The sequence below is a fragment of the Crocodylus siamensis genome, chromosome 8 (assembly GCF_052110815.1).
Source record: "Crocodylus siamensis isolate JL-2025a chromosome 8, ASM5211081v1, whole genome shotgun sequence".
Classification (NCBI taxonomy): Eukaryota; Metazoa; Chordata; order Crocodylia; family Crocodylidae; genus Crocodylus; species Crocodylus siamensis.
Window position 1 is genome coordinate 35145902 of NC_143402.1, and position 27035 is coordinate 35172936.

General features: G+C 44.4%; 1 long non-coding RNA gene across 1 annotated transcript in view; it reads right to left on the bottom strand.

Moving 5' to 3' along the window:
* The window catches only part of LOC149858259 (uncharacterized), a 159199-nt gene that overhangs the window by 2104 nt on the left and 130060 nt on the right, over nt 1-27035 (bottom strand). The window contains exon 2 of the long non-coding RNA XR_016443752.1: nt 7441-7554. This is a non-coding gene — a long non-coding RNA (uncharacterized LOC149858259). The remainder of the gene's footprint in view (nt 1-7440; nt 7555-27035) is intronic.

Here is a 27035-nt window from a genome sequence, read left to right on the forward strand (position 1 = left end):
ATGCACACATCCTTCCTCCAAGGTGAAGGACCCTCTTTAAGGATCTCCCTGAGCAAGAGGGATACCTCTTCCTTTTTCACTCACTTTGCCCCATGCTCAAAAATGCCTGGCTTAGGGGTCTTCTTTCTGAACATACTGGTTACCCACTTTGCCTCATGCTCATTAATGCCTGGCATGGGGGTCTTCTTCCTGAACATACTGGTTAATTCTTAGTCCTACCACAACAACAACAAAGACAATGACACTGATAACAACAAAGAAAGCCCTGTGGGTGCTTGAGCTCCTGTCCTGCAGGAGTTCCCCTTAAAAATGTTGACCCTACACTGGGTATTCCCACCCCCTTAGGTGACAACTAAATCCAGACCCTCCTTCAGTCTGCCCACTCCCTTGGGTGAGTCTAAATCCTAGTCCACCCCCTTGGGTGACTTCTAAATCCAGACCTCCTCGATTCTGCCCACACACTTCTGGGATGAGTTCTATTATGCTGACCCTACACTGGGTACGCCCACCCCACTCTGGGATGAGTTCTATAATGTCAACCCTACAATGGGTATGCCCACCCCACCCTGGGATGAGTTCTATAATCACAACAATAATGGTGTAGGCATCCCTACAGTAACAGCAATGCTTCAAATACAACACAAAGAGACATTGACTACACAAGCACAATAGGTCACTCAATCCACACTTCTCACTTCTGCTAACATTCGCAATATACTTACATTCTCCACCATAAAAATGTTGCCCTGAGGGGTCAGGCCAACACTCAGGATCTCAATATTGTGCTGTTAGGCAGGAGGGCGTGGTGTACAACTGCACATGGACACATAAAAATCAATTAAGCACACACTCACTAGATGCATACACCCTTCTTAGGCATACAAACTCACACTACCAGCTCAGGCACATACACTATACACTCCAAAAGTCAGACACATCACTAATATGTATATTGTGCACACAATGCCATATATATGTATATACATACACATACACACACACTCTCTCTCACACTAGCAACTGAGATACATGCACATTCAAAATAATTAGTCTAGGTTTACACACACTACACACATCATATTTACACAGAATCAGTTACCAGTTACCAACACCTGCATATTCAATACACATATGTGGATTACTAATTTATATACCACACACAATGATATCTACCTATATCTATAGCTATATCTAAATATCTATATATATAGATATTTAGATATATATCTGTGTGTGCGTATTCACTGATTTACACAGATACCACCCACTTATACACACATACACCCCACCTATACATACACACAAGTGAGTTCCTAGGATCAAGTAAGTTCCTAAATTGGGTATTGTGATATGTATGTATGTGCTTGGAGTACTTGGGATACCTGGAGAAAGGTTAACGTAAGAAAGTAGAATTGTAGGGAGTTAAAGTTACCAAGACTGGGATTAGAATGAATACACTACAGGGGCCTGGGCTGGAGAACTGAGGCTCAGGGGTAACTTCAGGTTAATTGATCTTAATAGATTAAAAGACAACGCCCAAAGCCTGCAGAACAGGGAAGCAATGCCACCACAGGTAAGGAGAGGGGAAAATGGGATTAAAGGAAAGTGTGGGTGTTAAAGAGGGGTTCTGGGTGTGGGGAGCCAGAGGATGGCTCTGAGACAGCTAGAGAAGTTGCAGAGAGTGGCAGTAGGTGCTGGAAGCTGGAGACAACTGCAGGACATCTAATAAGAACTGGGAAGCTGCACGAGCCGGGGGGAAGGATTAAAGAAGGTGCGGAGGGGGGGAAACCTAAAAACAGTGAGACAGGCAGTAGAAAAATCACAGGAGAGACAGCAGGAGAGCAAGGAGAAGCTGAGATGTGGCATAAAAGGGGATCTGGAATTTGGAGGAGATCGGGAAACTAGCAGATAGGGTGGGAACTGGAGCTGAGAGACAGGGAGGGAGAGAATGAGGCTGGAATTTAAGATAGGGAAGGGACTGGGATTCAGTAAAACATGATCCAACTTGGAGTTGCAAATGACAGTGGTTTTATTGAACAGGGGAGATGGTGACACAATGCCAAATTGGTTCCTTTGCGTGCGCACACACACACAAAATGGCAGCAGGGATTAGAGAGACTTGGTGCAGGGGCTGAAGTCCACTGAAGTCCAGGAGGAGAGAGAGACAGAGAGACAGACAGAGAGTCCAAATTGTAGGAGGAGGTATGCAGGTAATATCTACCTATCCCATGCTGGAAGTTGATCCTCGATGGCCAGTCAGGGTCTCCTTTAGCTTGGTGTTGTCCAGTGGGGGTTACCAGCAGGGCCTTTGGGGTGGATAGGTGACATGAAGCTGGTCTGATCCGGCTGGAAATGGTGTTCCCATTGGGTCTGTCTTCACTGCCCCTCTTTAGGGGCAGACCATGTGTGAGCCGAATTACAGGAGGCATGCCCAGGCAAGGGTTCAACCCCTGGCGTACTGAGCATGTGTGCTCTATGCAGGGATGTGCAGTTTTGGGTGTCTGTAATGGTGAGGTACAATGGTAGAGTTGCTGGTTCTGCAGGGTCTTTTGTTTTTCTAATGCTGGTCTTGTATCTTTTCTTGGGCGAGGTCCGTAGTTCCTGGATGAATCAATGTGAGGTGATGACCCAGTCATTACAGGCCATTCAGTAGTGGCCTGCTACCATTGTATTTTAATCATGCCCAATCATTCTCATTCATTGGGGAACCAGTTTACATCAGAGTGGTACATTGAATCATATTGTTGCAACATGGGATGCCCTGGCAGAGGACACAAGATGGCGTCTTGACATATAAAATGGAAACTTGACGTGACTTTGGTTCACTTACAAACACAGGCCTAAACCATACAATATCCATATGAAACAAAAATCAATACAAAAATTATAATAATACAATATACAACAGTAAAAATTAACACAGATTGAATAATTATAAAACAATGGATGTCCAAAACCAAAAACCTGCTACCAAAATAAAAATGTTTAAAACTTATCCTAAGTTTGAGCTCACTTATACTTATCTATAGGGAATAGAGAGGGAGAGAAGTCAGAAATGGTTGGGGGAGGGGAGGGAATGCATTTTAAGATAAATAATAATTAAATAAAAAAAGTGGGGGGAGGTTGCTAGTCATTTGATGGAGGACCTGTATGCAGATTAAAAATCTATTTGAGCAGTTAGTTCTGGCTGACTGCTCCTCCCAGGAGATGTCAGGGTAGTTTATGACACTCATGACAACAATGTCCCTTGACTGTATGACCTCTGAGAGCTGCCGTGAGAATTCCAGGTCTAGCTAATCCTCCTGATGTCATGGTCTGTTTAGTGTTACCCCACAACCAAGTCCCTTTTCCCCCCGACCCCCTTATATTTTAACCCACAGTACCTCAATTTGCCCCTCCTCTGATCCCATCTTGATTATAGAAGATCTGTATTACTCCTTAACATAGAGAATAACACCCCCTGCCTTTCCCCCCCACTCTATCATGTCTGTGTAGCAAAACCCACAATTTTTCTTTTTTAAATTTATTTTAAATTTCATTCCCTCCCTTTCCGCAACCATTTCTGACTTTTTCTCTCCCTCTCTATTCCCTATAGATAAGTATAAGTAAGCTAAGATGGAGGATAAGTTTTAACATTTTATTTTAGGAAGTAAATTTTATTTTTCTCTCCCCTCTTTGCAAATAAGTTCCCTGCTATTTTGATATTGATGCCCACTGTTTTATAAGTGATAATTATTATGTTTGTACTGCTTTTATATTGTGTGATTACTGTTTAAGGCCTATATATGTAAGTTAGCGTAAGTCATGTCAAGTTTCCATTTTGTATGTCAAGCCTCTATCCTATGTTCTCTGTCCCAGCATCCCCTGTGTTGCAACTGTATGATTCACGAATCTCTCCCATGTAAATTGGTTCCTGGATGAATGAGTGTGATTGGAAATGATTGAAATACAATGGCCTCTACTGAATGACCTGTAATGACTGGGCCATCACCTCGCATTGATTCATCCAGGAACCATGGATCTCACCCAGGAACAGAGGCAAGAAACCAGCATTTGACAGAGAAAAGACCCTGCAGAACCAGCAACTCTACCATTGTACCCCACCATTACAGACCCAAAACTACGCATCCTTGCATGGAGCACACGTGCTCAGTACACCAGGGGCTGACCCTTGTCTGGGCATGCCTCCCGTCAGTAGGTCTGCCCCTATAAAAGGGGCAGTGAAGACAGACCCAGTGGGTTGCCCTCTCCATCTGCACCATGCCACACCGCCTATCCACCCAGAGGCCCTGCCGGCAACCCCCCCCGGACAACACCTACTGGACAAGGACCCCTTTCCAGCCTGGTTAGGTAGCTATCTCCTCTCACCCCCTCTTCAACCAAGGACTTGAACTCTGCTTCTCTGGACCCCAACCCTTCCACTGAGTCTCTTTTTCCTGCTGCCGTTGAGAGTCCGTGTGTGTGTGTGTGTGTGTGTGTGTGTGTGTGTGTGTACCAATTTCTTCATAGGGTTGCATAGTATGTCTGTTTAATAAAACTGTTATTTGGACCCCTAAGTTGGGTTTTGCTTTACTTTGGCCCTGCTCCAATCTCTGCTCCTCAGTCCTCTAACTTCTGTGTTATTTCTCTCTCTTCTGCTTCTGGCTCACTGCCACCTCCAACACCTGTCCTGAGCTCCTCTCTGCCTCCAACCCCCCTGTTTCTTTGCCACTGTGTTATCCCCACTGCCTTTTCCTTTTCCCCTGAGCAACCAGGTTTCTGATTCAGTTTCCTTCCTGGCTGTCTCCTCCTTGCCACCATTTATCTGCCTGTGCCCCCCCATCGCCCAATATCTCAGCTGTTTGCCTCAGTTTCTAGCCCCAGTCTACCAGTCTATCTTAAGTAAACCCAAACCTCAGTTCCTCAACCAGCTTCTCTGTAATCTACCGGTTCTAATCCTGCTTCTGGCAACTTTCTGTCCCTACACTTTAACTCTCTCTCTCACCTGAACCTTCTCCCAGGTACCCCAAGCACACACTGTACCATCCAAGTTAGGAACTTACCTGTGTGTATGTGTAGTCAGGTTGCATGTGCATGAACTGGTGAGTGTGTGTATATGTATATTCTCACAGGGCAGGGACCCAGGAGCAGCCGTGATCTCCCCTGGAGCCCCTACCGTGTCAAGTTGCTGGTCTAGTGCCCTCTGTCTCACCTGCCACGACTTTGCTGTTTCTCTAAGGTTAATGGGAGGCTGCCTTACTTGGCCCCTTGGACCCGGTGCTCTTACTCTACCAGTCCCAGCTCTGTACCCGATGAATCTGGTGCCCTAAACCTATGGGCGTTGCGTGCCTCCTACCTCCCCTGTAGCACGCCCCAAGCCTCGCAGTTCTTCCGGACGTTGTCTTGCCTATATACTTTCCCTAGAGAGCCTGCCAAAGACATCCACCCTAATGTCCACTTGCACTGGGCTCAATCCGTTCACTCTCATACGCACCCTCTCCTGGGGCTTCTCTCTATATGCGCCCTCTCCTGGGGCTTCTCTCTATACGCGCCCCTCACCCTCACCAGGCTCCTCAATGGGCTTGCTCCCCTCACAGGGCTTCTCTTTCTGGGACTCCCCTCGGTGGCTTGCCCTCTCCAGGCTTTTACCCGTGCATCTGCCCTCATCGGGCTCTTACCCACGTGCTCGCCTTCACCGGGCTTGCCTCTGGGACTTCCCTATGTACCTCACCCTCTCCAGGCTCTTACCTGCACGTCCGCCCTCACTGGGCTCCTACCTGCGTGCCCGCCTGTACTCGCACTTCTCAATGGGTTTCCCCCCCCGGGGATTTTCCCTTATGGGCTGTGCCCCACTGGGGCCTGTCTCCTGTCGCCCATACTCGGGCCTTGTCTCTCCGTGTTCCCCATGGTCTCATATACTCATGCCCTCTCTGGGACCTATGCTCATGCCTCTTGTGCTCACCCACACTGGGGCCTGTGTCTCACGCTTCCCGTGCTCCAATTACCCCAACTGGGGTTTCATCACCTGCGCTTCCCGCAGTTGATGCTCAGGCAGCGTGTAGCCGTGCCTGGCCCCCTTGACCCTCCTTGTGGGTCTTATGACCTGCTCAGGCTTCTCCAGTTATTGCCCCCCACAGGGCTGGGGTCAACATACCCCCAAACGCAGCACCACCCCGTCACCACACTGCCATGCCTTCCCTCTGGCACCCAGATACTATGCCCTCTCAGGGTTTCTTTCAACTGGGGCTCAGGCGGCCTAAGCCTTACCTGGCCCCAGACCCTTCTCCACATCTTGCCCAGCTGGACCCTCTCCAATACTGCCCCACTGGGGCCGGGGTTAGGACACGCCGAAACACTGCACCCTCTGTGGTGCCAGGAACACCCCATGTTACTGGGGAGCCCCTAATGAGGCCTCCACCATCCCTTTATAGCCTCACCCGGTCCTCCGGTGTTACACAAACATCACAATAACAAACATAAAGCCCTGAGCCCACCGGCTGTAAAACAAAATCAGCCTACCAGCTATAACATTCCTCGCCACCCTGGCTCTCCATCAAGCCTCCATGATAGAGGCCTCTCCATCCCATCAACACGTGGACGCTCAGGCAGCTCTGCCTTGCCTTGCCTTGCCTTGCCTTGCCTTGCCTTGCCTTGCTCTGCTCTGCTCTGCTCTGCTCTGCTCTGCTCTGCTCTGCAGCAGAGCTCCTGCTTCTCAGCCTGTCAAAGGGGAACTGACTCCAGCCTCAGCCTGGCTGTTTATAAAGGCTAGGCCCTGCCCCCTTTCAGTCAGCTGACCCACTCAGTTGCCTCGGCAACCCCCGGCTGTGTTGCCCTGCTGACTGACAGCTAAGCCCGCCTCAGCGATGCCAGTAGCAAGCACCCTAGTGCCCTGCTACATCTCTCACCCTCCCGGGGTTGAGCCTCCTTAGGAGCGGGGTGCGGGAGTACCCTGCGACACACACACACACACACACATATATATGTCATTGCGTGCATGATATATGAATTAGTGATCTGTGTCTAACTTTTGGGGTGTATAGTGTATGTGCTTGAATTGGTGATAGGTATGCATGTGCCTAGGCGGTGTGGATGTGTATGTGCCAAAGCTGGTAGTGTGTGTGTATGTATGTGTGTGTGTGTGTATCTAATTGATTTGTGTGTTTTTATATGTGCAGTTGTGTCACACCCTCCTGACTAACAGTGCAATATTGACATCCTGAGTGTTGGCCTGACCCCATAGAGCAACATCTGTACAACATATAGCTCTCAATGCTTACTGCCCATTCATGTGTAGGGTGCCACCAGGTTTCAATTAGCCCTACCAGGTTGAAGTTATCGCTTGCACGTAGGAGTGTGAGTTCCTTCTGCTTGTTCCCTATACTCCTTGCATTAGCATAGAAACATTTAAGGCCCCTGATGGGTACCCCTGTCCTGATACCTATCAGGTACCTTAGTACTTACCTGGGCTGATCCAGTGCATGGCTTGTGGGTCGCTGATCCTAGGCTCTTTTTGTCCTCTGCATCCCCATCCTCCAGTGAAAGTAGTTTAAAGCCCTACATAGGAGATCAGCCAACCTGTAAGAGAACAAACTCTTACCTATCTAAGAGAGATGAAGGTCATCACATCCCATTACACCCCTTTCATGGAAATGTTGTTTGTGGTTGAAGAAGCCAAAACCCACACAATGGCACCAACTCTGTAGCTGCAGGGTGACTTCTCTGATGTAGGCATCCTGATGCTGATGGTGACCCCTGACTAGAAGGATCAATGAGAAGACCACATGCACCCCTGACTTCCTAAGCCTGGCCCCCAGAGCCCTGTAATCACTCATGATACAGTCCGGACTACTCCTGGCTGCATCTTTTGTGCCCACATGGCTGAGGACCATGGTATAGTAGTCGGAGGGCCAGATGAGGTCAGGAATCCTTGCAGTGATGTCCCGGATCCAGGCTCTGGGCAGGCAACATACCTCCCACACCTTTGGATCTGGGGGATAGATGGGTCCCTCCATTCCTCTCAGGAGGGAGTTGCCCCGCATGTTGTCTCTTCCTCCAGCTGCCTGGTTGTCCCTCAGCCTGCATGGTGGTTGTTGTGAATACATCTTCCCCTGATGCATTCTCCTCCAGTGCTGCCAGGGCCTCATATCTGTTCCCCATTTGCACTGGGGAAATCATCTTAGCAGTACAATGACTGGCCTTGAAGATGACCTTCTTCAAGTTGCATTGGTTATCTCTTCACTAGGTGTCTGATCCTGCAGAGAATAAAATTACCCATCAATCTTGTCCTCTGCAGCCCTGATCCCCCACCAGCTTGCTAACCTCTGCCTGGAGTTCCCCCACCTGCCCCTCCAGGGTCTCAAGCTGGGCCCACATGGGACAGGCGAGGGGACTTATTCTCCTCCTGCCTCCCCCAGGCCTCTGGGGCCCCACCAGGCAACCCCCACAGACAGAGGGCCATGGTGCTGCCAACCCTGCTAAGGGCTCCATCTGGTTGGAGGCCTCAGAGGAGTCCTGGGAGGGAGCCATCACCAGGGCAGGGTCCCTGGCTGTGCACCATGTCCTTACCATGATTGAAGATTTAAGGCTCCTCCTCTTCCACTCCAATATACCTTTTGCATCGATCCTACCCATGAACTAGCCTATGAACTGCCTGGAAACTGCTTCGCCTGTTGTCAGTCCCCGTTTGCTGGCTTCACATTGAGAGGGATGTACCACCTTTTCTAACACTGTAACAATATGCTTTAAAAATGCCTTAGAGTTTACTCTTGCTTCAACAGAGTTTTCTATTTCCCTCATTCAAATAGCAACAGCTACCATATAATGGCTTCTGTATGAAGTTTTAGCTGATTTCTGTTTCATCAGTTTCCCTTTCTTGTGCTTCCCAGTAGCTATACACAGATACTTGTGAATAAAAACTACTTCTTCTTGTAGTTAAAGCAGTACAGATTTTGTCCCAGTTCTAGTTTCTTCAGTCCTTTGCAGGACCTCCTGCTGCCTTTTATTTATTTCAGCCTGTCTCTTGAGACTTCTGCTATCAGACACATAGCACACATCTAGCTTTTCTGGTACACAGTCACTGACCTAGTACTTTTGAATACCCTGTTGGCTTTTTAGGAAGTAACTAAGCAGATTACTCTAAGATAAACCTGATCCTCTAACAGCTGAGGTCCAAATGAATCCTTCACATGAAGTAAGAAAGAAAAGAGGGACCTGAACCTAACTTCATAAAGGGCCATCCTCCAAAACTTCCCTGTTTCTCTATAGGTTTTTTCCATAGTCATTAGTCCTTTTTACAACATTCGACATGCTAAGCAGTTAAGGATAGTAAATCATGGTACTATTATAATATTTCTCCTTCTGGCTGGCATTCTTTCAGTGATGTGTGATTTGAAAATACTTATGTGAACTTGGATTCCAAAGACAAATTTGGAAAGCCAGAACGCTTTATTGTTATTATGCTGGATACTTATTTAAAGCAAACCTACTTAATACATATGTAATATTAAAAAGATTCTTTTTGTACAGAGACAAAATTTCAGGAGGTCTACAAGTGGGCCTATTATCATCACTCCAAGAGAGATCACTCACTTTCAAGCAATACTTGTCTAATCTGTGCTTTACTTTTCAAAAAAGGTATTTCTGAAACACTGGGTGCACCTACACATACATTAATACACCTTAGATACTGCACATTTAATTTAGTACTTCCTTAATATAATACTAACTAAATGTTTAGTACTTACAGTTACTCAGCAGTAGTGCCAACACACAATTATTTAGTAACACTAACTGCCCATTAGCCTAATAACACTACACAGTATGCTATTAACACAGTTGTTGCTGTGACACACTACTGCACAGTGTTATTAGGCTAATGGGCAGCAGGTATTTCATGTAGACAATGCCACTGTAACATTTCTACATGTGCATTAATCAGGTTTAAAATGTTTGCACTTCATGAATGTAAAGAATCTGTTATATTCAAAATATATAGAAGAATGGAATCTTACAATATTAAAATCAATAATTGTAAAACAGTAAGGTTGAACACTGAAGCTATCCAAGTTCTTTGACCTCTAAGTTTATAGGCAGAGTTTCACAAATCTTTGACCATATCTCCATCTTCTTCTTCTTTTTTTTTTTGGTAAAGATATATTGGTAAAACAGTATTTAAAAGGGTATAATGCAATTATAGGGTAATTAAAGGGTATAATGTAATTCCTAACTTGACACCTGGGACAGCTGTCCTTTTCATCCACCCCTAATTATGCTTACCTCATTCTAGATTTTATTTGATTAACTGTAAAAAATTGAGATGCTCTGCAACTTTACCTACTTATATTTCATTTCTATTTTAAGGAGGTCCACATGATATCCAGGAAGTCAGTCTCCCTACCAGAACACTACAGAAAGAAGTAACCCAGCAACAACATGATGCACATGACAAAAAATACAAAAATACATACAAAAATGCATACAGATCTCTCTAGCCCCACTCCTAACAGCCATCCAACCCTAATCTCTTTGTTCCAAATGGTGTGCCTTCTGTGTTTATCATCAGGGCTTGGGTACAGTGACAATTCCAAAAGCAAATTTCACTTTTGTTATATTACCCAAAACCAGTAACTATGCTAGTCTCATATGCTGGCCTATGCTGGTAAGGGCTGCCCCTTTAGTCTGCATCTAGCTGATCTTCAGAATGCACCTTGGCACCCCTTGCTTCCAGTGGAAGACAGGCTTGCAGCAGTCCAGGATGGAATCTTCTCCAATTATTATTTTACCCACTTTGTACATAAAGGTCAAGTTGCCTGAAAGTCAGTAATCAGCTTCACTGTTTGGATAGCATAAGGCTTTTATATGAGACAACAAGTTTTCAAATGGCTGCCATTTTAAGGAAGAACTACATTATGCTCTGTAAATGCTATTATTCAGTGTAAGAACCAATACCTAAAGCACCTGCACCTTTCCAATGGTAGTGCTGAGATCAAAGAAAACTAGTCAGTACCTTACTTTTACAAAAATCTTTATTTTTATTTTTTAAACTGACAAAGTAAGCAGAGCCAAAAATCCCCAATCCCCCCGCCCCCCCCGCCCCCCCCCCCCCCCACACCTAATAGATGCAGCGTATTAAAAAAAAACCCCCTGGAATTTAATCTACTTAAGGTGAAAAAATATTTTGCTATCTGAATGTGATATAACTGGAAAAGATTGAGCTTTATCTTTCAATTTTCACACATCACCAATGGAGTTTGAAATGCTGGTGCATCCCAAAATCAACACATTATTTTAAGTGTAGATCTAGGACTTTGAATCAAAGCTAATTCCTTGCTGCCACTGGATGTCATTAAAAACCATTTAAATTCAATACTATAGCATTTTAGTATCTAATTAAGACATGTTTGCCCATATTAGGCTGGAGTAAACTAATTTACTCTGTAGCATGAAAGTACTTGTAAATACAAGTACTATCCTACTGTGGAGAGTTTTTTTTTTATTCTGCAGCAGTGCACATATAGATGATGCCCTAGCTAGCTAAGGCACAGAGTGCTCCTGCCAGCTAGTCCCACACCAGAACACCTCATGCCTCAGCCAGCCCCTCCACAGCATGCAAAGCAGCCCCAGGCTGGCACACTGACCCCTGGGCCTCCTGCCAGCTGGGGCTTCTCCAACTTGGTTCAACATGCTGCAGTCCTGGAAGCGTATATAAATGTGCAACTGGGAGCAATAAACTCTGCTGTTTATGCACTGCATTAATATGCTTATGTAGATACACCCATAAAGCAGAAAACCAGCATCTAGAGCCTTTCCAGAAAGGTCCATAAAGGCATTTCTTCAAGAATCTTCATATGAAGTTGAGAGAACAAAAATATGTTTTTCATTTATATTATTCAGTATGCAGCTGATCAACAAATCAACTTGAATAACTGTGGCTTTGGGAAAGATGCTTTTCTTGTGATTCTTGCTTGGAATAATTTAAATTGACTTCTTAACTTTGCTTATTTGGAACATGCTTCCAGAACTGTAGAAAGTTTTATCTAGCCAAATTATTTAGAACTTGTCTGATTTGTAGCTTTTTTATTATTCATATCTGCATAAATTTCATAATGACACATCAAATTTTCCAAAAACAAAGTTTTGGCCTAGCCAGTAAAATAGAAACTCAATTAGTTCAGAGTTAACAACCTGTTCTATCCAATTTAACAAGGATAGATTGAGTTGACAGCTAATATTTAATATAAACTTAACATACTTCTGCATACAGTTAATATTTAAATTAGTACAAGGAACATTTTAATGCATACAGAGTGCAACAGCTAAAGCAAGGTAGAGTGCCACAAATCTCTCTGCTAATGTGCCATGGTTTTAACTCATGGTCAGAAATAATGTAGGAGTAACTATACCTATATTCTACTCTGGGTATTTCTCAACCATCTGGGCTTTTGCTGGTTACTATTTGAGATCAGGAAACAATGTCTTTCTCCTTCTGTTGCTACATCCACATCTGGGGGGAAGTTTTGGTTGTCTTCCTTATATAGCACTTTTGTTGGCTTCAACAAAAGCTAGGGATTGTGACTGGGGTCAAATATTCCTTTTAGGACTTAAACCCAGAGGTTTTTAGCTAGGGGATCTTTCCCTCTGCTCAGGGTCAGACCAATCACCATATTTGGGGTCAGGAAGGAATTTTACCCTATGATCAGATTGCTAAAGACTGTAGAGATTTTTGCTTTCCTTTGCAGGAGGGTGCTGGGGCATAAAGCTCCTTCCATGTATCTCAAGCATATTTTAACAACTCTTGCAGTAGCAGGGATTTTCCACATATGTCCTCCTGTTGTACCTGTCACAAGTTAGGGTGTTATTCCTTGTGATTGTGTCAGGATGTAGTTTATTTTATAGATTAGGCAATGGATTTGTATAGGATATTAAGGGAGAGGATGATCCTGCTTTTGGCAGAAAGCTGGACTAGATGACCTCTGAAGTTCCCTCCCAGCCCCATTTATCTATGGTTATCTGCTTATATGCATTTTCCTATTCAATTCTTAGGAAGTATGTGAACATTAAGAATATAACTTCCTCCCTCCAATGGGCATCCAAGTGATTAGTCAGATATGATTCCTGATCCAATTAAAACTAAGAAATATCAAATCAAAACTTTGCTAATCCCATGCCATTGGAAATCAATTACTCAAGTGAGTTATCATCTTTCACATCTTCTCACTATTCTGAGCAATACCAGTTTTTGATTAGACTGTATATGGGTGTTAGCCTTGTTTCCCTTCCATTTTAAAACATAAATTCATCATTGTCATGGAGGGCTTCAGCCCACATGCCAGAGCTCAAGTCAGCATATACATAGCCAAATAGAATCTTCATAGATAGCCAGGATGCAAATTGTCTGTGATTACTCCTCTCAGCCACTTAGGAATTGTTCCCTATTTCCATGTCCAAATGTGTGCGGCCATGCAGCATGTGGTGCTGCAGACCCATTTGGTGCTGTGCTGTTCCTAGCACTCTGCCCCCCACCCACCAAACCTGACCAGTTTTGTGTCTCACAGCTATCCCCCTCTCTTGGACTAAGCAACACCCTCCTCCCCAACCCCAAACAACTCCCCTCGCCTGCCAACTCACCAGACCCTCTTCCTCTTACTCAGGTGTCTTACCTCTGGCTGCCCATGCCATTTTCAAGATGGGTAAATGTCTGAATGTACAACCCCTGGTTTAGAGAGTAAGCCACATAAATTGAAAGCAAACCACCTAAACCAGGTGCAGTGAACACTTTTTCACATCCTCTAGGTAAAACCTTAACTCCGTTACTACCATATTACTCAATCCCAGGTGAACTACAAAACATAACAATGCATTCATATAAAATACTATATCCATACAGACATAACAATAGGACTAAACACAGTTTACCAAATGTTATACGGGCAGAAGCCAGGGCACTGGAGGAACCTCAGAGACTAAAATGTATAAACTTTTGTAAACAACAGCCTCCTTCAAGTTCACACTGTAACAAGCAGATCTGATTCATGATACCATCTATCTGTGATATTCCATGAACCCCTGCAAATATTGTGGATTTGCGACAACAATATTGAAACTGACTGGATAAACAAATATTCAGTTGTTTTCCTGAAATATTTGATCAGCTCAATGAAGATGCCCATACCCATTATAGGTATAACCATTCACATACAAATCATCTACCATCTCATTTATGGCAATACTTCCAGTCATACTTGGCTGCTATTCCTGTATTAATAACTGAAATTAATTAAATGCAATAGAGCTAAAAATATAAAAATAATTACAAGATATTAGGTTGATAATGAAATTGTTATGACCTTTTTCTCTAGGTACATAATTCACTGTGTTAAATTACATCTAATAATGTTTGCAATGGAGGTGTCTTGCTTAAAGATTTGACAACCAAAAAGTATATTTGAAAGATACTGTATATTAAATCCATAAAAAATAAGACTTTTGAATTAGACCAAATGTAGGTTTTTCTAACACAACTTACCATCACATTACGTAATTTTCCTGTATGTAACTTGCTATTAGAAACTAATTATCCCTTTATAATAGCTTATTAAACTAGGAAAATAAAACAGGATTTTACTGACCCAAAGTACTGTAAGAATTATTATGATGATAACCATAATGTATTTAATCTCTTAATAGGCAAGAAAATTTAAGTAACTAGTTTCTTTGGGTCAATAAAATTCCTAATGGATTAATTATTGTAGTACAAAAAGCAACACAATATAGCTGTTAATTAAGCTACAAAATGTTGTTCAGTAATTATTTATAAGACCAGTTTTACAATATTCTTAATTAAAATGTTATTGCTGAATATTATTATTTTTAATATTTCTTCTTTTTTATAAACAATATTCATGTTTTGATTAGTTGGGACATTATCAGTTGCAAAATAAAATGACCTACCCATAATGGTGTAGTTTAGATTCACTTTTTATGAATGGCTAGACATTTATGTAATTATTGACTAGCGTCTGGTCAAGAGAAAACGTCAAGGAAAGGAACCGGTGAGGAACCATTAGTAATGAGAAGTTTTTTACAAGGCAGGAAAATGAAAGATTAAGAAAGGTTGGCTTGAAGTCACCTAGAGATAGGTTAGTGGTTCTATGCCAATTACATTTGCTTTATGATAGGTGCAGCCTATATAGGCAATCAAAAATAGGCCTCTCCACTTAATAACAAATAAATAGACATATTAGAAAAAAAATCCTTAATATTAATGATGAAATAACCTATTAGGCACATTCTTATGTTCACTAGCCTTTTTTGATATATCTTTATTTAACAAGTTTGTTTTAAGTTTGCTCCATAAGCACATACAAAAACCCGGATCTACCTGGGTATCTTTGGTCTTCTGCCTTAAACTGCAGTCCTTGCTGAATTGCAGAATACCCAGGATCAGTACTTCTCTAAAAGTGAGGGTTTTGTTACAGGTTACCTTTAAACTATCATAAAGGCATAAAATGGGAACATGCATCCATTAAAGGGTGTCCTTGGTATCCTCTAAAGGTTTTTAAGTTATGCCACTCCAGCTGTGGTTTTATATTTGACCCATCCTGCCCTGGACAGTCCAGGATATTCTTAGTCTGCTCCAGGGAGATAAAATGCTCAAACCTAATTCCTCCAGAATCTCAAGACTCACAATTCCCAACCCTTTCCATTCTTTAGCTCTGTGGGCAAATTTCCAACCCTACAATACTCTACTGCTAAGGGGAGTGGCACTGGCCCAAAGCCAGCACCCCTTCCTGCCTCCAGGACACTCTGACTGCTCTGCACTGAAGTGCAGGAGCTCACAAGTTTGTTGCTACTTGTTGTTATATCCATGTGGAAGCTTCAAGCTGCAGCCAGGGGTCTGACCCTACAGTAAATTGAAGTTTGCACTCCCAGTTTGGAGTTTGTTTTGCTTTATTAGATAGGGAAAAAAATTTGTATTGTTATGAAATGGGCTTTCATGTGCTTCCTGCACCTTATCCCGTAGTTCAGTTCCCCTGTTCCTGACAGGCCATCAAGCCCTCACCTTTTCATGTTAATTGCCCTCATTCTGATGGGGGTTGGATGGGGCTTCACATGATCCACAATTCTCAATGCCTGGCAGAAATTCACACCTCCCCAGAGTTTATGTGAACAAAGGAGAATGTGAGGAATGGGGAATGAGGAATTCAAATATCACTTGTAACCAGCATTGCTAGGGTTAGGGTGGGAGTTGCTAGGGGAGGTGGAAATAGAAAGGAAGATAATACTCCCCTTCCCTGCCTCATCTATTCACACAAGGAACACAAGGGCAAGGGGCTTGGTCAGGCTGAAGCCGCTCCTAGTAAAGGCAACCACCCAGTTTCCTCCCCCGTCCCTTCCCTGATAGTAGAAAAGATCAAGTGTTGTGCCTGGCTGGCCAAGAAATTCCCTCTGCACTCAGCTAAATGGCTCTTGGTGCAAAGTGAGGCATTAACAAGCCTATTAATCATTAATCTGTAGAACAATGTGAGTCCTGGTATGATCACACATGTGCAGGATGACTAGAGGGGAGAAGCTTCTAGTATGTTTGAACTTCTAACCTTGATGAAGTTGTAGCAAAACCCCCAGTTTCTTTTTTTTTCATTTATTGCATTCACTCCCCTTCCCCAACCATTTCTGACTTTTTCTCTCCCTCTCTATTCCCTATAGATAAGTATAAGTGAGCTCAAACTTAGGATAAGATTTAAACATTTTTATTTTGGTAGCAAGTTTTTCATTCTGGATATCCACTATTTTATATTGGATAATAATTAGTTTTGTATTGATTTTTAATGTTGTATATTGTATTATTATCAATTTTTTATTGGTTTGTTTCATTTCATATGGATATTGTACATTTAAGGCCTGTGTTTGTAAGTGAACCAAAGTCATGTCAAGTTTCCATTTTATATATCAAGCCTCCATCTTTTGTCCTCTGCTTGGGCATCCCATGTTGCAACAATATGATTCATTGTACCCCTCCCATGTAAATTGGTTCCCTGATGAATGAGAATGATTGGGCATGATCGAAATACAATGGTAGCAGGCCTCTACTGAATGGTCTGTAATGACTGGGCCATCACCTCGCATTGATTCATCCAAGAACCACAGACCTCACCCAAGAACAGAGACAAGACCAGCATCTGAAAAACAAAAGAACCTGGAGAACCAGAAACACTATCATTGTACCGCACCATTACAGACACCTGAAACTGCACATACCTGCATAGAGCACACATGCTCAGTATGCCAGGGGCTGACCCTTGCTTGGGCATGCCTCCTGTCACTAGGGTCACACATGGTCTGCCCCTATAAAGAAGGGCAGTGAAGACCGACCCAGTGGGAACACCATTTCCATCTGGACCAGGCCAGCTTCACATCATCTATCCACCGCAGAGGCCCTGCCGGCAACCCCCTCTGCACAACACTGAGCTGAAGAGGACCCCAACTGGCCATCGAGGATCAACTTCCAGCCTGGGATAGGTAGATATTACCTGCATACCTCCTCCTACAATTTGGACTCTCTCTCTGTCATTCTCTCTCCTCCTGGACTTTAGTGGACTTCAACCCCTGCACCAAGCCTCTTTAACACCTGATGCCATTGTGCGTGAGTGCATGGCTGTGGGTGCAAGGGAACCAATTTGGCATTGTGTCACCATCTTCTCTATTCAATAAAACCACTGTCATATCCAACCCCGAGTTGCATCATGTTTTACTGAAACCCAGTCCCTTCCCTACCGTAAATTCCAGCCTCATTCTCTCTCTCATCTCCAGTTCCCACCCTCTCTTCTAGTTTCCCCATTTCCTCCCAATTCCTTCTCCCCCTTTCTGCCACCTCTCAGGTTCTCCTTGCTTTCCTGCTGTCTCTGCTGCTTTTCCTGTGATTGTCTGCTGCCTCTCTCTCTGTTTTCAGGCACCTCCCCCTTCTGTAATCTCCCCCCCCCAGCTTCCCAGCTCCTATTAGCTCTCCTGCAGTTGTCTCCAGCTTCCAGTTCCTACTGCCACTCTCTGCAACTTCTCGAGCTGCGCCAGAGCCATCCTCACACCCAGAGCCCCTCTTTAACACCCACACTTTCCCTTTAGTCCCATTTTCCCTCCTCTCCCCATCTACATTTTCACCTCCCCCTTAGCTCTGGATCCAATCCCAGACTCTGTGCCAGCATACTTCCCTGTTCTGCAGGCTTTAGGCATTGTCTTTTAATCAATTAAGATCAATTAACCTAAAGTTACCCCCCAAACCTCAGTTCTTCAGCCCAAGCCCCTGTAGTCTACCGGTTCTAATCTTGGTCCTGGTAACTTTAACCCCCTACACTTCTACTTTCTTATCTTAACCTTTCTCCAGGTATCCCAAGTACACCAAGCACAAACTTACCTATATATCACAATACCCAACTTAGGCACTCACTTGTGTGTATGTGTAGGTGGGTAGTATGTATGTAAATTAATGAACACACACACACACACATATACATATATATAGATATAGATATAGATATAGATATTGTGTGTGTGTGTGCGCGCGCGTGTGTGGTATATGAATTAGTAATCTGCATATGTGTATTGAATGTGCAGGTGTTAGTAACTGGTAATTGATTCTGTCTAAATTTGGTGTGTGTGAACCCAGACTAATTATTTTGAATGTGTGTGTATCTGAGTTGCTAGAGTGTGTGTGTGTGTGGCATTGTGTGCATGATATATGAATTAGTGATCTGTGTCTAACTTTTGGAGTGTATAGTGTATGTGCCTGAGCTGGTAGTGTGAGTGTCCATGCCTAGTAGGGGTGTATGCACCCAGTGAGTGTGTGCTTAATTGATTTTTATGTGTGCATGTGCAGTTGTACACCACCCTCTCCTGTCTAACAGAGCAATATTGAGATTCTGAGCATTGGTCTGACCCCTCAGGTCAACAATGTCATGACTTATTTTTGAGATCTGGGCATGCATAGAGCATTCCTGTTATGTAACTGTTCATTGGGACAGTTATGGTAATTAGTAAAATATTTATCATAATGAGGATTTCCAATAATTTGAAGTGCTTCGTCCTTTAGAATGTTACCAGTGTTTGAATTTGATTGATTAGCATAGGTGGGTAATAATTGGACCATCACATGATTGACAAGTGGCATGATTCAGATGTTATAAATACTCTCCAAAGTAAGGGTCAGTGTGGGTGTTTGGGGGTCATCATCGTCATCTGAGCTAGAGCTAGGGCTTGACGCTCGCTGTTGTGTGTGTGTGTAAGTTCTCATGGTTGGTGACTATGTATGTACAATTGTTTTAGTACTTAAGTACCTGCAGTTGTCTAGAACCCATTGCTAGTGCTTGGAGCAGCTGTGTATCCTTGTTTATGTTGAACAAAGTGCATGGCATGCAGAGTGGCTGTACACAAGTGTGACAGAAAGTGCTTGTGACTAACATTAAAGTAGTGGCTGTGAAGGCAAAAAGGGCAACTGGGTGTCTGCTGTAAGAGAAGGAATGAAACAGAGAGTGTAGTGTAGAGCTAAGGGAGCATCTGGTGGGAGGAACCATCCTACCTGCATTTGATCCATCTCACCTCTACCACAGTTGGGTAATGCATTACCCCTCCCTTTTTCCCCCCCGAGGTGCTGAGTACCTTGTGAAGGGAAAAGCCAGAAATCCTCAGAGGCTGTCAGCAGGCTTTCCCTGCTGACTATGCCTGAGAGTTCTCTTCATAGAATCATAGAATCATAGAAGTAGGGTTGGAAGGGACCTTATAGATCTACAAGTCTGACCCCCTGCCAGGGCAGGATAAAAAAACTGGGCTCAAATGATCCCAGCTAGGTAGGCATCAAGCCTCTTCTTAAAGACCCCCAGGGTAGGAGCCAGCACCACTTCCCTTAGAAGTTTGTTCCAGATCCTAGCCACCCTAACTGTGAAGTAGTTATTATGGATGTCTAATCTAAACCTCCTCTCCAACAACTTGTGGCCGTTATTCCTTGTTATGCCAGGGGGGGCTAGGGGAAACAAGGTCTCACCCAAACCCTTCTGGTCCCCCCGTACTGAGTTTATAGACTGTCACCAGGTTCCCCCTCAGCCTTCTCTTGTGAAGGCTGAACAGGTTCAGGTCCTGCAGTCTCTCATTGTAGGGTCTACCCTGTAGTCCCCAGATCATGCGGGTGGCCCTTCTCTGGACCCTCTCAATGTTGTCCACATCTCTCCTGAAGTGGGGCACACAGAACTGGACACAGTACTCCAGCTGTGGCCTAACCAGTGTTGCATAGAGGGGAAGGATCACCTCCTTGGACCTGCTAGAGATGCACCTGTGGATGTACGACAAGGTCTGGTTAGCCCTTCCAACTGTGACCTCGTATTGTCGGCCCATGTTCATCTTGGAGTCAATAATGACTCCAAGATCCCTTTCTGCCTCCATGCTCTCAAGAAGGGAGTTTTCCATCTTATAAGTGTGCTGCTGGTTACTACTGCCCAAGTGCAGCACCCTGCACTTGTCGGTGTTGAAGCGCATCCTGTTTTTGCTAGCCCACCCCTGTAACCTATCCAAGTCTTGCTGCAGTCTTTCCGTCCCTACTAGCGTGCTCACCTCACCCCAAATTTTGGTATCGTAAGTGAATTTAAACAGGGTGCTTTTCAGCCCATCATCCAAATCACTGATAAACAGATTGAATAGCGCGGGCCCAAGGACTGAGCCCTGGGGGACTCCGCTGCCCACTTCTCCCCAGGTTGACTATGACCCACCCACCACCACCCTCTGAGTGCGACCCTTCAGCCAATCTGCAATCCATCTGACTATGTAGGCATCAATGCCACAGTCGCCTAATTTTTTAATGAGGATGGGGTGGGAGATGGTGTCAAAGGCCTTGCTGAAGTCCAGAAAGATGACATATGCATGGCTACAGCTGCATCCAAGGCTTTTGTGACCTGATCATAAAAGGCAATTAGGTTGGTCTGACATGACCTGCCCCTAATGAAACTGTGCTGGTTGCCTTTGAGCATCATCTCTGAGGCCGGCCCATCACAGATGTGCTCCATGATGATCTTCTCAAAGAGTTTCCCTAGAATTGAGGTAAGACTGACGAGTCTATAGTTGCCCGGGTCCTCCCTCCTCCCTTTTTTAAAGATGGGGACCACGTTGGCTACCTTCCAATCATCTGGCACCTGGCCCGAGCACCACGAGCACTCGTAAAGCCATGCCAAGGGCCCTGCAATAACCCCTGCTAGGTCCCTCAACACCCTGGGGTGGAGAGCATCTGGACCTGCTGATTTGAACACGTCCAGCCCCTCCAGAAGCTCTCTAACCAGGTCCTCCCCAACCTGAGGTCTGGAGGCTTTCCCCTTGAGTCCGTCTTGCATTCCGGTGGGGAAGTCCCAGTCCCTGCCCAAGAAAACAGAGGTGAAGAATTGGTTAAAGAGGTCTGCTTTCTCCTCTGGCACAACCACCAGATTGCCCAGAGGATCTTGCAGGGGCCCTACATTTCCTGGTGCTTTCTTCATCCTCCCTATATATTTGGAAAAGGACTTTTTGTTATCTTTGATTTTGGATGCAAGTCCTATCTCTTTGTCCGCCTTAGCTTTCCTGACAGCCCCCCTACAGGCCTGAGCAGAGGAAGTATACTCCTCTTTGGAGAGAGCACCCCCTTCCACCGGGTGTATGCCGCCTTTTTGGCAATCAGGAATTCCCGGAAGCCCTTGGTGAGCCAGGGGCGCTTTCGGGCACTCCTGCCCCCCTTGCTTCTTGTTGGGATGGTCACCCCTTGGGCCCTGAGTATTGTCTCCTTAAGGAATGACCACTCATCTAGGACACTGAGTTCCCCTGCCCTTGAGAACACCAGTGCCTCTCCCACTAATATCAACTCATTGAAGTTGGCCCTCTTGAAGTCTAGGGCTACTGCCTTTCTGCTGGCCCTTGACACCCTGTCCTGGATGGTAAATTCCAGCGAGCGATGATCGCTATCACCCAGGTAGTCAAGGACCTGGAGGCCCCTTACCAGGTCATCAGCTGTGGCCAGAGCCAGGTCCAACAGGGCATTTCCTCTGGTGGGACTGTGCACCTCTTGAATTAAGTGGAGGTCCTGTATCTCAACCAGGAACTTCCTGGAATGGTCAGGCCTGGCTGACTGTTCCTCCCAGCATATGTCCAGGTAATTGAGTCACCCATGACAACTACATGCCTTGCTTTAAGTGCCTCTTCAAGCTGGCCTTAAAATTCCTGGTCCAGCTCCTCCCCTTGTTTGGGGGGTCTGTAGTAGACCCACACCGTTAAATCCCTCTCCTCATGGCCCCCTTGTATCTTGACCCAGAGCACTTCAGCTTGCCCCTCCTCTGACCCCATTCTGCTGGCAGAGGATCTGTATTGCTCCTTGACATAGAGCGCCACACCCCCGCCTTTCCTTCCTTCTCTTGCCTGACACCTACTGCAAGAAAAGTGTTATTATTATTCATCACTCCATGATTTTTGGTATCTAGGAGACTCATGCAGTGGAGTTCATATGCTCGTCTCTGGGAAGCTTGCTTTGAGGAACAGGACTGAGAAATTGGAGAGTACTCCAGAAACATAATATATCTCATTCAATGCACAAAATGCCCTGATGAAAAATACATAGGAGAGACCAAACAACAACTGTGCACCAGATTGAATGTACATCAGAAATCTATCAAAGACAAGGATACCCTGTTACCTGTGGGGGCACATTTCTCATAAGAAAACCACTCTCTTTCCAAGCTCTCAGTCCTGATCCTCAAGGGAAACTTACAAAACTTTTCCCAGAGATAAGCCTATGAACTCCACTTCATCAACCTCCTGGATACTAAAAATTATGGACTAAATATAGACTTTGGATTTATGACACATTATAACCTGCCTGACATCTGACTCCCCAGGTACTTCTCCACTATTCATCCCTCTTCTTTCCCCTCAACCCAGCCTGTCTCTCACCCATTGACTCCTCAATATACATCTTCACTGACTACCTGTCTTGTATGCATACCAGCCTAGCCACTGGCTTCTTACTTTTCATTCCGTCCGGGAAGAGCACACACCAACTGCTGAAACTTTCTCAGCCTGACTAAGGGTTTTTGAAGTCAAAAGCTTGCTTAAAAATTGTTTTCCAACTATTTAAGTTGGTCTAATAAAAGATATCAGATTCACCCCAAGAACCTTGTCTGCCTATTATCATAATAGTTCACTGTTAACTATTACTCGACTGTAGGCTAAGTGAAGTTTGCAACCATGTCATTGCTAGCTTGATTTTGTGTGTTGTGGCTCAGATGTTACAGGTACTGTGTTGGGTATTTGTTCCACAGGTGTTTTATTGTGACTTTTTTTTACAATATAGATATCTTGTTCAACTTACCTGATCACATAATGTTTTCTAATAGTGTCCAATCTCTGACTGGGGTCAGGCTGCAGACCAGTTTTCAGGGGAATTAATTTACTTTGGTGCCCAGAACTCAGGCTACTAATGGGTTATAGAGGATCAACGATTCTATGCATTAATTAATTGGCGTTTCCCCATTAGCAAGTCTTTCAAATTAGCATGGGCAATTGCTTTAGCTCTGGGCAACCATCTCCTTTCACATTCACTCTGCCTCTGCCTACTGCTGTTAGTCACTGAACCATGACTTATCAGTTTTCCTTCCCTCCCCCATAGTATTCATTTTAATTAAACCATTATTCATTTGAAATGGCTCTGTCAGCCAAGACTCCCTCTAAGGTGCTTGTGTGCACAACTAAAAGTGTGGCTATGCACAGCCTTTTCAAGGCCGCGCACCAAGAGAGGATCTGAAGGTCAGCTCCAAGGTGAGGTGGGGGCAGGAGCCTGGTGTGGGCTCCACCAGCTCTGGGGAAGTGCTCCACTCCCCTGCATCAGGACTGGGGAGTGGAGCACTTCCCCGGAGCCAGCAGAGTCAGTTCCAGCTTCCCGTGCCAACCTCCATCCCTGCCTTGCCTCACCTTGGGGAGGAGCTGCTACCTGCCCCGAGTGAGGCTCTTCCAGTTCCAGGGAACTGCTCCACTCCCCTTCATTGCTGGGAAGTGAGGAGGCATGTGGCATCAGTGGAGCAGTGTCCCGGAGCTGTCAGAGCCTCACTTGGGGGAGGCACTGGCATGGATGGAGACCTTCACCAACTCTGGGGAAGTGCTCCACTCCCTGACCCTGATGTTGGGGAGTGGAGCAATCTCTGGAGCCGGTGGAGCCAGTTCCAGCCCCCAGTTCCAGCCCCTGGCCCCTGGCCCCCAGCTCCAGCCTCCAGCCCCAGCCCCAGCCCCAGCCTCCAGCTCCCACCCTCTCAGCTCTGGCCCCATCCCCTAATCTCCAGACTCTCAGCTCTGGCCCCAGCCCCCTGGCCCCAGCCTCTGCCCCCCAGCCTCTCAGCTCTAGCCCCAGCCCCAGCCTTTGGTCCCATCCTCCAGTCTCCAGCCTCTTGGCTACAGCCCCTAGCCCCAAGACCCCAGCCTCTCAGCTCCAGCCTCTGGACCCAGCCTCCAGCCACCAGCTCCTGGCTCCAGCCCCCAGCCTCCAGCCTCCAGCCCCCAGCCCCAGCCTCTTGGCTCCAGCCCCCAGCCCCCTTTGGTAAGTGTCCCATGCTAGGCCAAGGTGGTGCATTCATAGACCAAGGTGGCATGCTCACAGACCACTACTCCTTAGAGGGAACATTGTTGTCAGCACCACCCATGCCCCATACCCCCTCCAACCCCACTCAACACATGCAGGGAACCCATTAAGATGTTAAGCCAAATGTTACATGGTTGTAAACAAGAAAATGATCTTGAAATCAGAAATGCATCACTCCACTATAGTAACCCAAATATTTACCCCCCTGATTTATTCTCTTACTGTAAATAACTCAGGTCAAATCACCTATCTTGCCCAACTTCCTAGTGAATTCATTGGCAGGAAAGGGACAAGTCATTCTGACTTGCCCCAGGCTTCACAATACAATATATATTGTAACTGGACCAGAGTTAATGCAGGCCAAAAAGATGATTACTGCAAATAAGATCTAAAGTAACTGTAAATGTTACAAACCTCCCAGGTTCATTTGAAATATATAATTCATTCCAAGGCTAAAAAAAGAGTTTCCACAAAACCAAATGAGAATTTTAAGTGGTTTGGTAAGTATCATTTTATAGCTACACTGTAAAACGATTGCCCTTAGACAATTATTTTACAATTTCTCTTTTCAAGCAAACATGACAAGATTTATAGTAAATCCAAACCTCCATTTATTATTTCCATACCATAAACACCTTCTGAGTAACATTTGTTTGAAAAAATCAAAATTTTAAAGCCAGTAAGCTTATCAACAGGGCACTCATGAATTGAATACTCCACAAAATGCATCCCACCTTCAATATAAAGTGCCTACAAACCATACCATGCAGAACCAGACAATTAGTGTTAAAATAATTGTGCATACCATTGCACAACTAAGATGACAGTTAACATCAACCTTGAAAAAGAAATTGATTTATTAGCTTCTCAAGGTAACAGTCACTTGTAATCTAACAATGAACTGAAATAAACTGTGTGGAAGAAACGTAAAACAATGTTACTGATAACTAGTCATTGAAATTACCTTAGAAAAAAAATCAAAGTTAAAATGCAAACAATGTATACTAAATGTTAGATTCAAAATGGCTGCCTCTGAATGTGCTTTAATAAGCAATATGACAGTTCGATGACAGACCATATATTAAAAATAATACCCCCCGGTATGATTTATGAATTTAAATCATTTTTTTAAATATTGACATACTAGTTTAAGGACAACTTTTCTACAGGGAACAACACTACTTGTTTAAACTAATATAACTTATACTTTACTTTCTACATGGTTTAGAATATAACTATGGCCACAAGGAAAATTAAATATTTATTATGTTGGCTTAATAATACAGGTATAATTATAGACATGCAATGAAGTAAAGCTTACACATATAGACATGCTTTTATTTCCACAAAGTTACTAACTGCCATTATAAAATTATTACCTTATTTTTTCCCCATACAATATGCACGCCCTCAAAAAAAATAGCTGCTGGATATTGGGGTCTGTCTTATAAGTGAGGAAATGTGGTAGTAGCAGTTTCTGTCTTTGTCAGGGGAAAGTGAAAGTAATGCTATAGTGCTGCACAGGGGACTCCCTCGCTAGGGACAGGAACTTGTATAAGTGATCAGAAACTGGTTCAGATCTGTAACACAACAGAAGTTCAGTGCACATAAACTACTTTCAATGTGGCTGAAACCAGTTTAAGATAAACCTGGATGGTTGCAGTATCAGACTTAACTGATTTAGGTTAAATTGGTTTATTGAACTTCTCTCCCATATCCCCTCCACATTCAGGTTAACTCACAATCCCCCACCACCCCAGGATGCTTTGTACCTCCCTTATAAACCCCACCCTCACAGGGTGGGTGACCTAGCCTTGCAAGCTGTCAGCTCAGGCCAAGCAGGGTGGTATATACTACCACCCCCGAGCTTGCGGCCTGGGCACTGCAGGTATATGGCTATATTTTTGGAATTCAAAGTGAATATCTGTTCACTTACTTATTGGTTAAGCTACTTATGCAGCTTAGACTGGCCTGCAAAGGTTGAATCGATTCAGCCTCAGACTTTTTGACTGTCTGTACTTAGCCCCTAGCTATAGACACCTCTTTATCCTGCCTAGAGAGGTTTTTGCTGAAGTCACTACTATTCAGTTACATAATAGTAACTGTTTCCACTGCCACTGTTTCCACTACCACTGTTTCCAAAGAATTGTTTTTTCTTCATTCTGCTTTGAAAAAAATAAGGGTAAGTGTATGTTGTAAGATTGCATCTGATACTGACATCCTGGCTTGGAGGCATCTTTATTAAGCATTTATGTTATCTAAAGAAGGAGAACAACATGACTGATTTAGTGAATGGCCATTTGGATCTTTACAAACAAGTATTACACTTGAGGGCAATGTTACAAAGATGGAATTTATATCTATCTTTTAGACTTCTAGGCTCTGTTTTTTTGTAATGCCTAAAGAATTAAAAATTACCTTAACTATTAATACA